General features: G+C 45.9%; 1 protein-coding gene across 1 annotated transcript in view; it reads right to left on the minus strand.

Moving 5' to 3' along the window:
- The window catches only part of Elovl7 (ELOVL fatty acid elongase 7), a 74,086-nt gene extending 62,922 nt beyond the window's left edge, over window positions 1-11,164 (minus strand). The window contains 1 exon segment of the mRNA XM_028884328.2: window positions 11,077-11,164. The gene's annotated coding sequence lies outside the window, so the exon portion shown is untranslated.
- Between the last annotated feature and the right edge of the window lie 495 nt (window positions 11,165-11,659).

Raw genomic sequence — 11,659 nt, forward strand, 5'->3', positions numbered from 1 at the left:
GGGAAGATGGAGGACATTGGAGAGGGTATGCAGGCTGAGAGGTCTGGAGGGAGACAAGGACTAAGACAAAAGCCTTGGGGCAGGAATGAACCCTGTCAGGAGAGCAGAAACAGAGCACAGAGAGAACACAGGAAAAGTGATACTTGATGCTACAGAGATGGGGGGCAGGGGCGTCTTCCCACAGTGGTGAGCAGTGTGGGTTTTAGTCGATGTGTGAGAGGAATGCGTCAGAGACTATTAACTTAAAGCATGCATGTCTCACTTCTTATCTAAATACAGATATAACTCAAATTCACCATCTTCACCGTCCTTAAATGCCCAAGTCACGGGTGTCAAATGCTTTCACACTGGTTTGCCACCACCACCACCATCCATCTCCAGAACTGGGCTCTTGCGAAACCAAAACTCTTACCATCAGCTTTTAAGCACCGCAGTCACGTGATCTTACTTAGGCTTTTAAAAATTAATCTCGTTTCTTGGCAGGACTGGCTCGTAGGAAGGCAGTGGGATTAGTACCTTAATGCAATGGGTAGACCCAGCATATAATTTCTGGGCAGAGCTAACGTGAATGCTGCAAATTTGAAACATGGATACACGATAATAAGAACTGGTAGGGGCTGGAGAGATGCTCAGAGGTTAAGAGCCCGACTGCTCTTCCAGAGGTCCTGAGTTCAATTCCCCCCACTTGGTCACAACCATCTGTAATGAGATTGGACCTTTGTATACATAATAAATAAATAAATCTTTAAAAAAAAAAAAAGAACTGGTAGTTGCCTCTAGGTTTTTATGTGCTCAGCGACTTGGCATAAAGCAAGTCAATATGAATTTAATGTTTAAAGAGCAGAGGCACTTGTCAAGTTTGGTGACTCGGGCCTGGAATACTCCAAAATTTGGGGAGCAGAGACTGGAGGACCTAGGACTTGAGGTCAACTGAGGCTACATACAAGATCCTATCCCCAAAAGAAAAAAAAAATTCAAACATTTTTTTAAGTAGGAAATTTTTTCTTAGTGAATTAGGACGATGGGGTGGGGTGGGGGGCGGAGATCCACCTTCAAATCATACCAAGAGTGGAAGGGTCTGGGTGGAAATAGGAACAGTGAGACGGAGTTGAGGAAGAAGTGAGGAGGCCACCCAACAAAGGATGTAAGAAAATAAGAAAATGGCATAAAGACATTTGCTAACCAGCTAGCAAACTTTTAAAAGTAAACCCCTTTGCAATGAATGAATAAATAAGAGCGCTCTCTCTCTCTCTCTCTCTCTCTCTCTCTCTCTCTCTCTCTCTTTCTCTCTCTCTCTCTCTCTCTCTCTCACACACACACACACACACACACACACACACACACACACACAGACCTATCATGATGCAAGACTGGCAGTCCTTAACATGGATAAAGTCGATGTCAGTGGCTTAAGAACGCCTAATTGCAACATTAACATTAAAGCTAATCCTTTCATAGTCACCTAGGTTTTACTTAGCATTTTACTTATAATATCATTTCCTGACTCTTAAATCAATAGCCTGTAGTGTTACGGGACACTGTCTCAGAGATTAGATTATGCCAAATCCTATGTTTTCTAGGGTTTCTGTGCCTTCTGAAGCCATCTACTGATCAACATCAAATTTCAGACTCTAGGCTACTTACTTCTAGAGTTTTAGGCCCATTCAACCCAGTCTTGAGGCATTTGGAGAAATTCTCTCAAAGAGATTGCCTTTGTTGATATCTATAAGAGAATTATCACTTCATCAATGCCTATAAGTAAATGACCAAGAGCCACTATTAATTTGAAGGATGTCTTTGTGTCTTCAACAAAACTGATGAAAAATATCATCTAAAAACAAGCCCAAGATTCTCTTTATGGGACCTACTTGACAAATTTCAATTTTCCGGGGTGGGGGGTGGAAAATATTACCTTACAATTTCTGCTCTAAAACAATCAAAGCCCAAAACATTTTAACATGAGCTACCATTTACTGCTCCATTTGTCACAAGCACATGACCTAAACTGACCTTCCTTCTATGCTGGGGTCATAGTGTAATTACAGAAATTGCTTTTTTGAAAAAAGTAGAATGTGAATTATGCAGCGATATGCAAACTATAATCTTACTATTTCATAAATTATGAAAATATATCCCCCAGCAATTCTTTTCCAGATATCAGAAAGCAGACTCTCAGATATAGGTAGTAAGTAATAGAGTATATAATTTTTCAGAGTATTTGTATTCTAGACCAAGTTTGGCCACCCACCGCTCACGAGAACTTGGGAAAGTCATTTAAATTTCTTGGAGTCATAGACTCTTGGTTTCCAGGATTAAGGGCACATATCAGTACTGGAAGTGTCGCTCAGCAGGTAGAGTGCCTACTCAGCATGCATAGGGCCCTGGTTAGATTCCTAACGCTGCATAAACAGGCTGTGGCGTGGCGGCACAAATCAAAGTTCTGAGTCATCCTTGGCTACACAGGGATTTTGAGGATAGCCTGGGTTACATGAGACCCTGTCTCAAAACAACAAAAAAAAAAACAAAAATGAACAGCCAACACACATTGGCTTGTTATGAATGAATCAGTTGACAATTCACTCTTGTTCCCCCTGCCTTCTAATAAAATGAGGGAAAGCCACTGTTGAAGTTTAACAGGTATTTTTAGGGAACACACAGCAGCTAACACTATTAAGGCTCACCCCTACCAACCTCACAAGCATGACCTCCAACAAGACACTCAGATGGTGCCTCCAAGGAACAACCTCAAGCACTAAGGTCAGAGGTTGCAGAAAGGAAAAACGCGGTGAGGGGAAGAGAAGGCCCCTGGCCTGCACTAGCTGCTTTTAATCTTCTATGCTAAAAAAAAAAAAAAAAAAAAAAAAAAAAAAAAAAAAAAAAAAAAAAAATTATTTTTCTTTAACACGTTCAGCTGTGATTGTGTGAGCCTCAGGAATCAGTACATCACTCTATTGCCTTGGCTGCCCCGCCCTGTCCATACTCCACAGTCAAGTTTGTAAAAGTAGTATTACCTGTAGACCAGAGAGGAGTTGGGAAATTTTAAGAACTAAAAAAAAAAAAAAATCAGTATAAAGACACACTCAGAGTTAGCATAACAGAGAATACCTGACCTTAAGTTGGAAAAGCACTTGGGCTCCACTCTGAAGAAAGTGACTCTTCTCCCAGCATGCTAGCTAGATCTGTGGCCTTGGGAGCCAGGCAGCTGTGAGCTGCCCAACATGGGTGCTAGAAATGGAACTCCTGTCCTCTGCAAGCACAGTAGATGCTCTTAACTCCCGAGCCTTCTCTCCAGCTCCTTTGTGCCAATGAAATGAGAGAAAGCATGCATGCACGGAATACAGCGTGGGACCTGACAGAGAGCCAGTGTTCAGCATGTGCTGTTTATAATACCTACTTTTTTCTTCTTCTTTTATAACTTGGATTTTGTTCATTAACCTGTTATCGCCTTAGAAAGAATGGCTACACTTCCATGATACCTGAGACTGCAATAAGTGATATCTTACCCGTTCAGCTTATCAGAATAATAACACTAAGGAATTATCAGGTGCCACACAACTGTGATGTCCTCTATCGGATCTGGCTAGAGTGTGTCTTTGCTTTGCGTGCTCAGGTAGACTACTTAGGGCAGGTAGAAACCAGCTCTGAGTTCTACATATCGGCTCACATTATTAGAAGTGAATTGAAATGCCACATGGATGCGAAAAGTCCAATGAAGAGTAAGAAGTACAAGTTGATCGTGTACCATCAGGATGAGATGCTGTGCCATGGAAAGGAAGATCTGCCCATGTGCTGGGGGATTCCAAGGGCAAAGGTTCCCTTGTCTTTCCTGCTGCAGGCAAATGGATGGACCAGCTCCCACCACTTCCTGCAGTGTGGCATGAGTAGCGACAGAAAGCAGCCGTTCAGCTGTTTCTGGGTGACTGTTTTTATTATTTTTGTTGTCAGGGGGACTACTTTAAAATTTTGTACATAACATAAAATTTTCCTTACCATAAACTGTATGACTATGTACCATGTCCCCACTTTTTCAAAGCATCTCTAAGACCTTCCTTGAGGATGAGCCACTCAAGAACATCTGTCTGAGGTAAGTCATACCCAGACCTTACTTTTCTCCAATTTCCGGTTTTCATTTTCTAAGTGGATCAAGAATATTAAAACATAGGCAATGCTTGTAAGGCAAGCACAGGATATTAGCTCTCAAGGTTTTTGTTTGTTTGTTGTTTTTCAGTTTTTTTTTCTTCCTGACCACTTTTTTAGTGGCTCAGTTTTGTGAGGAATTTTCCAAGGAATTGAGTTTGCCTTTCACAGACATAATAATCCCCTTTCCCGCTGAATTTAGACTTCATCAGTTCACACACTTACTTACAATCTATTGCAACCACAGGTGTAACTGGAATCAAAGGGTTTACAATAAATATAGACTCCTGTTGAGCAAACAACCTAGCAGCTGGATGGGAACATTTTACTGGAAGCCAGTGTTCATCCTTAGGCACAGCTCAGTCTGTGTATAGGCCTATAGTCCTATCAGGTCAACATGTTAGGTTCTCAATAGAACTGTATTTGGGGGTGTGGGGGGAAGACCCATGCAAATTGCCAACATCCAACCATTTTTTACCTATAGGAATTGCAATTGTACATGAGCAACCTAACATTAAACACACACACACACACACACACACACACACACACACACACACACACTATATTTAATGTTAACTGGTTTACCCATCACTCATATTTTTTTTCTTCCTTTGAAAACAAACATTGGCTTTTGCACCTTCATTTAAAACACTCTACACATACACAGGAACCCACCCTGAGCTCCTGAATACTCAGCACTTGGACTCCAGATTCCTAAGAACATCAGCCACTCCTGCCTTCTTTCCTTACATTAGAGTCACACCTGCTAGTGTTGCAGGTAAGAGAATGAAGGATGACGCCATCCTCATGTGCTAACTGGATGATAAGCAGCAGGATTTTGAATACATACTGTTGACAGTCATAAATCTTTTGGGGCCACAGGATCCTGCCCTCCATTGTCTACTTAAAAAGGCACAAGAACACACATAGAGGAGCGGCAGGGAAGCCTGCAGACAGGCCTACGGGAAGCCATCCTAAAGTAATAAGTATTTCTGGTCTGTGCTTGTTACATCATTGAATTCTAAAAACACCCGGCAAATTACAATAATACCCGGCATCTGACATAAGAAGAAGGGGGACTGAAGAATGTCCTGAGCTACTGGAGCTGCTCTGTTGCTAGATCATACATTCCTGCTCTTGAGCTGGAAGTCTACACTGGGTTTCTTTTTAGGGTTGTCCAAAAAACGATAGTATCACCCTCCCACATCACTTCCTAGATCAACCCAGCAGAGTCGCTGTGCAGCGTGGGAGAAGCTGGAATGTGTAGACAGACTCAGGTTTGAATCCTTGCTTCTCCCGGTGTCACTGAAGTACCCTTCCTGCTCGCTTCCTTGCTGTGCCCTCCTTGTGTGCAAGACAAGGACCCTGTGGAGACCTTGCAGACTTAAGAGGACTTGTGAGCTAATGCTGATGCCCGAAGAACAGCCAAAATTTACACCGCATGACTGTCTACAGAGAGTTCTAATCTAAACGTGTTTCTAACCTAAATTTAAAGTTGAGCGTCCTGTAAGCACCGAGGTACAGAGGATGCTCATACCTTCCATCTTCTATGCCGAAATTTATATGCAAGGTGAATATTAGCCAGGCAGAGAATGTGAACAATGAAGACAGTTGCCCTTTCCAAATCAGATAGAGAAATGAGACAGAACCTGTATAGGAGCGGTTCACAATGCCAAAGTATCAAACATCAGACAATTGAGTTACAAACACAATCTTCATAGGACTCTCCGCTTCCCTGCTTCCAGCTCCCCATCCCCCTATCCCTGACTATAGGACAAAATAAAACAATCTTCAGTAGGTCAAAACAAGGCACTCGGCACACCTCACCACCCCTGCTTTCCTGGGCAACCCCATTTCATGCCCTCTTTTGTAGCTATGCAAAAGTATTTCCAGTGAATGACACTGAGAAAGACAACCCATACCAACCTCTGGCCACATGCACACCACACACACACACACACACACACACACACTGTTGGTTGGTCTTTGGTCTTTTGTGGGGTCCGCCACCCAGCTCCCAAATAAATCACACACGGAGGCTTATTCTTAATTATGTATGCCCAGCCATAGCTTGACTTAGCTTCTTGCCAGCTTTCCCTAACTTCTCCCATCTACCTTTTGCCTCTGGGCTTTTCCTTTTCTCTTACTTCTGTGAATCTTACTCTTCCTCCATGGCTTGCTGTGTAGCTGGGTGGCTGGCCCCTGGAGTCCTCCTCCTTCTCCGGCTGCTAGATCTTAGATCTCTCCACCCAGTTTTTCCTTCTATATATTCTCTCTGCCTGCCAGCCCCACCTATCCTTTCTCCTCCCTCGCTATTGGCCAGTTCTTTATTAGACCATCAAGTGTTTTACACAGGCACAGTAACACAGTTTCACAGAGTTAAACAAATGCAACATAAACAAAAGTAACACACCTTAAAATATTCGACCCCCCCCACACACACACACATAATTTCCAATTCTTAGAACTGCATTTTCTTTCCCTGGATTTCATGTCCCATACATCACCCATTTCTCAGTTGCCCAACTCTTCTTCTCTGTGCTCCAGAGAGCTCTCAGGTCTGTCTCTGTTTTACCTGCCCTACCCCATCTGTGTCTGATAGTAGTTTACTACATTGTCCCACCAGCCTATACCACCCCGGACAGGCTTCATCATCCGGCCAGCCACTCTGCTGACATGAAGCCAAATGTTTTCTCAGAACGTAACTTGTGAAACACCACTATTTTGTCCAGATTTGACCCTACGCCTTTCATGAAAAGGAAGGAGCCTGTGTTGTGTTATGTATGATCGTGTTATGTATTGCTTTCCAGGTGGGTTTGCTGTTAACCTGGGAAACTTGGGAGTTATGTGGAAATCTGTTTCGTTTTTACTAACCTTTTAAGTTAACGTGCAAGTACAGCAGATAAAGAAAACACTTGCTCTGCAGGTGTGAGGACCTCAGTTCGAATCCCCAGACCCATGGAAAAGCCATATGCACCCTTCTTCACTCTTAACTTCTTCTCTTCCTCCCGACTCTCCCCTTCTGCGCCCTTGTCACATGTATCCCATCACCCTCTCTTCCTGCCCCCTCTCCTCCCTGAGCCCTTCCCCTCCCCTCCTCATGGTCCACATTGATGATGATAAACATGTCAATATGAAAGCATCTCTATGGAAACTGACTTGGAATCTTTCACTTACATGCCCGGGGATAGTACAGCTGGATCATATGGTAATTTTTTGTTCTTTTAGATTTTTAAGGGCCCCTTCACTGACTTCCATAGTAGGTATACCAGTTTTTACATTCCCTCAAAGTAGTGTACACAACTTTCCCTTTCCTAATCCCCACGGGCATTTATTGTTCTTAGTGGAAATGTTTCATCCGCATAATACTGAAGAACAGTGTGTGATGGTATGTCTGCTTCCATCACTTATAGAAGACTACTTCCAGGGCTGGAGAGATGGCTCAGAGGTTCAGAGCACTGGCTGCTCTTCCAGAGGTCCTGAGTTCAGTTCTCAGCAACCACATGGTGGCTCACAATCACCCGTAATGAGATCTGGTGCCCTCTTCTGTCACATAAGCAGAACACTCTATGTGTACATAATAAATAAACAAATCTCTTTTTTTTTAAAGGTGATTTTATTTGCATTTAGAAAAAAAGGCTACTTCCCTTAATCCAGTGTGTTAATATGTGCTTTTAATCAACCTATACCAGTTATGAAGAATAGTTGGAAATTTCACTTTTTTAGAAGATCAAGAAAAAAAAAAGTTTTCTTGAACAGGATCCCATCTAGCCCAAGCTAGCCCAAACTTACTATGTAGCTAAAGATGATCTTGAACTTCTGATCCAGCTGCCTCCACCTCCCAAAAGTTGGGCATGCAGGTATGTGTCACCATAGCTGTCTTTAGAAGATCTATCTTTTATCCGCCAAATTTGTAGATATTTTCAACTTTCCAGTAAGTTCTAAGCGTTCAAACTGAATGAGTCACATAAATACACGTGAGAACCATTCCCATCTGAAGATCTGCTGATGGCACATTCCATAGCATAGGACAGGAATCCTTAAGTTCCAGATTGCTTCTCCATTTGCTATGCTACCGTATTCACAGTGGCTCTAAATAGAGAATCCTTCTCTATCTTAAAATTGATGCTGGCACAAGAGGTACATCATAGAAAATCAGCAATGACATGAGGAAAACTCCTGCTTCTTGGGCTCTCTCCTTTCTCCCAGGGTCACCGTTCACGTTTGATGGTGCTGTGGCTTTGGGAGCACCTTCAGTTTTTTTCTCCTCACCTCAAACCTTACCACTTACCGTGCACACAGCCCATTCTTTGTTGGCCTGGCCTCTCCAGCTTAGATCAGACCCACGTTTTGGGAAAAGATTCCTGTTTGTCCCGACCGCAGTCTCCTCCAATATCATACGTTCTAACAGAATAAGATACTACTACTAAATATAGCCACCGCTTCATCTGTTCACTGATGTTTTGTGTACTTTTATGTATGCACTATGTATTTCCAATTTAAAAAAATTATTTTAGGAAAACTCACTGTTGTTTCCAATTTTGTTTTGGTTCCCATACGGTTGGCTCCTACATCACATCAGGAGATTAATGATTAATGAACCTTAGTGTGGCAATACACACCTACCTACCAATGCACACTGATGAGTATCCTGTAAGACTGGCTTGATTTCTACTATCATCAAGGCTGCTGCTTCCATGCTACCTTAGTTCATGTTGCATTGTATTCTATAAACATCTATTAAGCAACTACCAGACATAAGGTCTGACAATGTAATGTCCTAAGTTGTTACAGATCTCCTCACAGAAAGCAAACACACTTACAAAAGGAGATAAACAGTAGTTGAAATGTGTATTGGCTGGGGATTGTGGCCCAGTTGGTAGAACGATTATCCAGCTTGCATAAAGCCCTGGGTTCCCTCTCTAGCACCAAATAATACTGGAAGTGGTGACACATTCCTATAATCACAGCAATCCAGAGGTAGAGGCAGGAGGATCCGAAGTTCAAGGTCATCCTATGCTTCCTAATGAGTTTGAGGCCACCCTGGAATACATGAGACCTTACTTCAAAACAAATACAAGAGAAGAAATGTGTCAATGATAAGTGATAAATGTGTGAAGATCAGATGGGGTAGGGGGCAGGCTGAGACTGATGTAGGCAAGCAGAGATCACAGGAAAACTGGATAAAAGATTTCATGTTTGGGATTGGGATAATACTAGGAGACAGGATAGCTGAGTTTTTCACCTTGGTGACTAGGTTAATTACGACAGAAATCATCTTCTACAGGAGCTTTGGGAAGACACAGAGCACCTAAACGGAGTATTATAATGTGTCCTCAGAGATAAAAATGAAGACACGAAGCAACAAATTTTAATCGAAGCCTCGAAAAACCAAAAAAGAAAAAAAAAATCAAAGCTAAATAGACTTAAAAAATGAAGTTGCATGAAATCAATCTGTCAATCAATCTATTTATCTATCTTTTAAGGGCGAGAGGGCTGAGTGCGGCTCAGCCTAAAGTAAAAACTTGACATGTGCAAGGCCCACTGCGGTCCACACCGATTAGCAGAGAGACAAGAAGAGAGATCAAGAGCCTGTAGCACCTGCTTTAACTATTACAGCAAGACAAACAAGGAAAAGGAACCAAAGATTGAGAGTCCGGACCCTGATGCTTGGATCTGCACAACACTTCGTGAAAAGAAGAACAAAAAGAAGAACTCCGGGCTCATCCGACTAGCAGCCAACAGCTCCTGGCTGGCTGGAGGCCAAACCCTAAACTGGAAACAGTATCTACTTAACAGGTTTGTGGAAGACTGACTGCGTGAAGTACTTGGAGCCAGGTACATAAAAGCACTGGATACTCATCTGCTATGGGGCAGGGGGACGGGGGGCCGGGGGGGCGGGGGGGGGGCGCAGGGATTTTTTTTAACATAGTGCTTGATGACCTTGGGGAGAACAATTTCTGCCTGAGGGTAAACTACAAATGAGGAGACTAAGAAAGCGTGGGTACGACAGTGGCCGCACTCACTAAAGAGGATGACTTTTGTTCAAGAAACGCAGAACAAGAGAGACGTGAAATAAAGGATGACCTGGGAGCTCAGGGTTGAATGAAAACGCTTTCGAAGGGGGGCTGTTTTAGGGACAGGAAGGGGCTCAGAAGACATTGGCCAGTCGCTAAAAGCCTTCCCTGGTGGAAGTGGGGATGCCCTACCGCATCCGGAGCTGGGGTGCCCAGCGAACCCTACCGCTCCCTCCCCAGGTTGTTCCAAAAGGAGGTCCTCCGCATCCGGTAAGTTTGAATCAGGGAGGGATAAGAGAGGGAAAGGCCCGCTTCCCACGCACGACACCAAGGGAATAAACGGCCGACTTTGGCATTTCGTCTCCGGAGCGACCTGTTCCACAGCTGTGGACTCATCCTCCCTCCCTGGCCCGCAGCAGCCACCAGGACGGGATGCTGCTCCCGGAGCCAAAGAGACAGCGCCCCGAGCTCCCGCGGGCGGGACGCTCGCACACCGAAGCAGGAAGAAGGGATCGCTGGTTTGGGAAGAGGCGCCTGGGAAGCGAGGTCCGGGAGCCCGGAAAGTGACCTACCTCCCCGATCCAAGGTCGAGCAGCACCTTCCCTCCCTGAGTCCCACTCAGAGCACCTCTGCGCCCCCCGGGGCCCTGAGACCACCACCTTCCCTGGGGGTGCGGAGCGGCAGGACTCCGGGCGGCGCAGGTGAGCGCGGGCGCACAGGACTGGCGGGCAAGCCTCGGCGGGAGGGAGGCCCTGCCCGGCCCCGCACCGCCCCCGGCTCTCCGCCGCTCCCCACCCGCACGGCCCCCCGGTCCGGCCCCTCGGCTCGCACACCCTTACTCCCGGTCGCCCTCCTCGCCACCCCCGAAAGCTTCGGCCCAGCCCCCAAGAGCCCGCAGCCCCGCAGCCCCCTCACTCACCGCGCGGGGAGCCGAGCAGCGCGCGCTGGAGGGAGGGAGGGAGGCAGGCAGGGCGGCGGCGGTCGGTCGGTCGGTGCGAGCGCGGCTCACACAGCGGCCCCTGCTGCCCGAGCCGCCGACCAAGTGGCGAGAGGCGGAGGCCGCGGGGTGGCACCTGCCGGCTCTCCCAGCCTCGCGCGTCACCCGGGACCGCCCTCCGCCCGCCTGCCCGCCCCGCCGCCAGGTGCCGACGAGGGGCGTGGGGTGCCTTGTCAGCCGCTCCCGCTGCCACCCTCGCCGCGGGCAGAGCCTAGCCCCGGCCGGCCGACCCTGACCACTGGGGGGTGTCAGTTCTCGTCGCTGTCCCGGGGCCCTTTTCTTTCTGAGAATGAATGCCAATCAGCTGGGGATCATCCCCGCGCTAAACCAAAATACTGCGGAAATTGTCATCATAAGGGACTCTTGATGAATGCCAGGACAATCTGTGATGAGGAATACTTGCCGGCCCCGAGGGAGGTTGGGGGGGGGGGCGCGGCTGGAGGGTGAGAGGAAGGAGAAATGGGAAGCCCCCTCCAAAGGGGAGACCAGACCAACAAGATGCCCA

Source organism: Peromyscus leucopus, chromosome 11, assembly GCF_004664715.2.
Source record: "Peromyscus leucopus breed LL Stock chromosome 11, UCI_PerLeu_2.1, whole genome shotgun sequence".
NCBI classification, from domain to species: Eukaryota; Metazoa; Chordata; class Mammalia; order Rodentia; family Cricetidae; genus Peromyscus; species Peromyscus leucopus.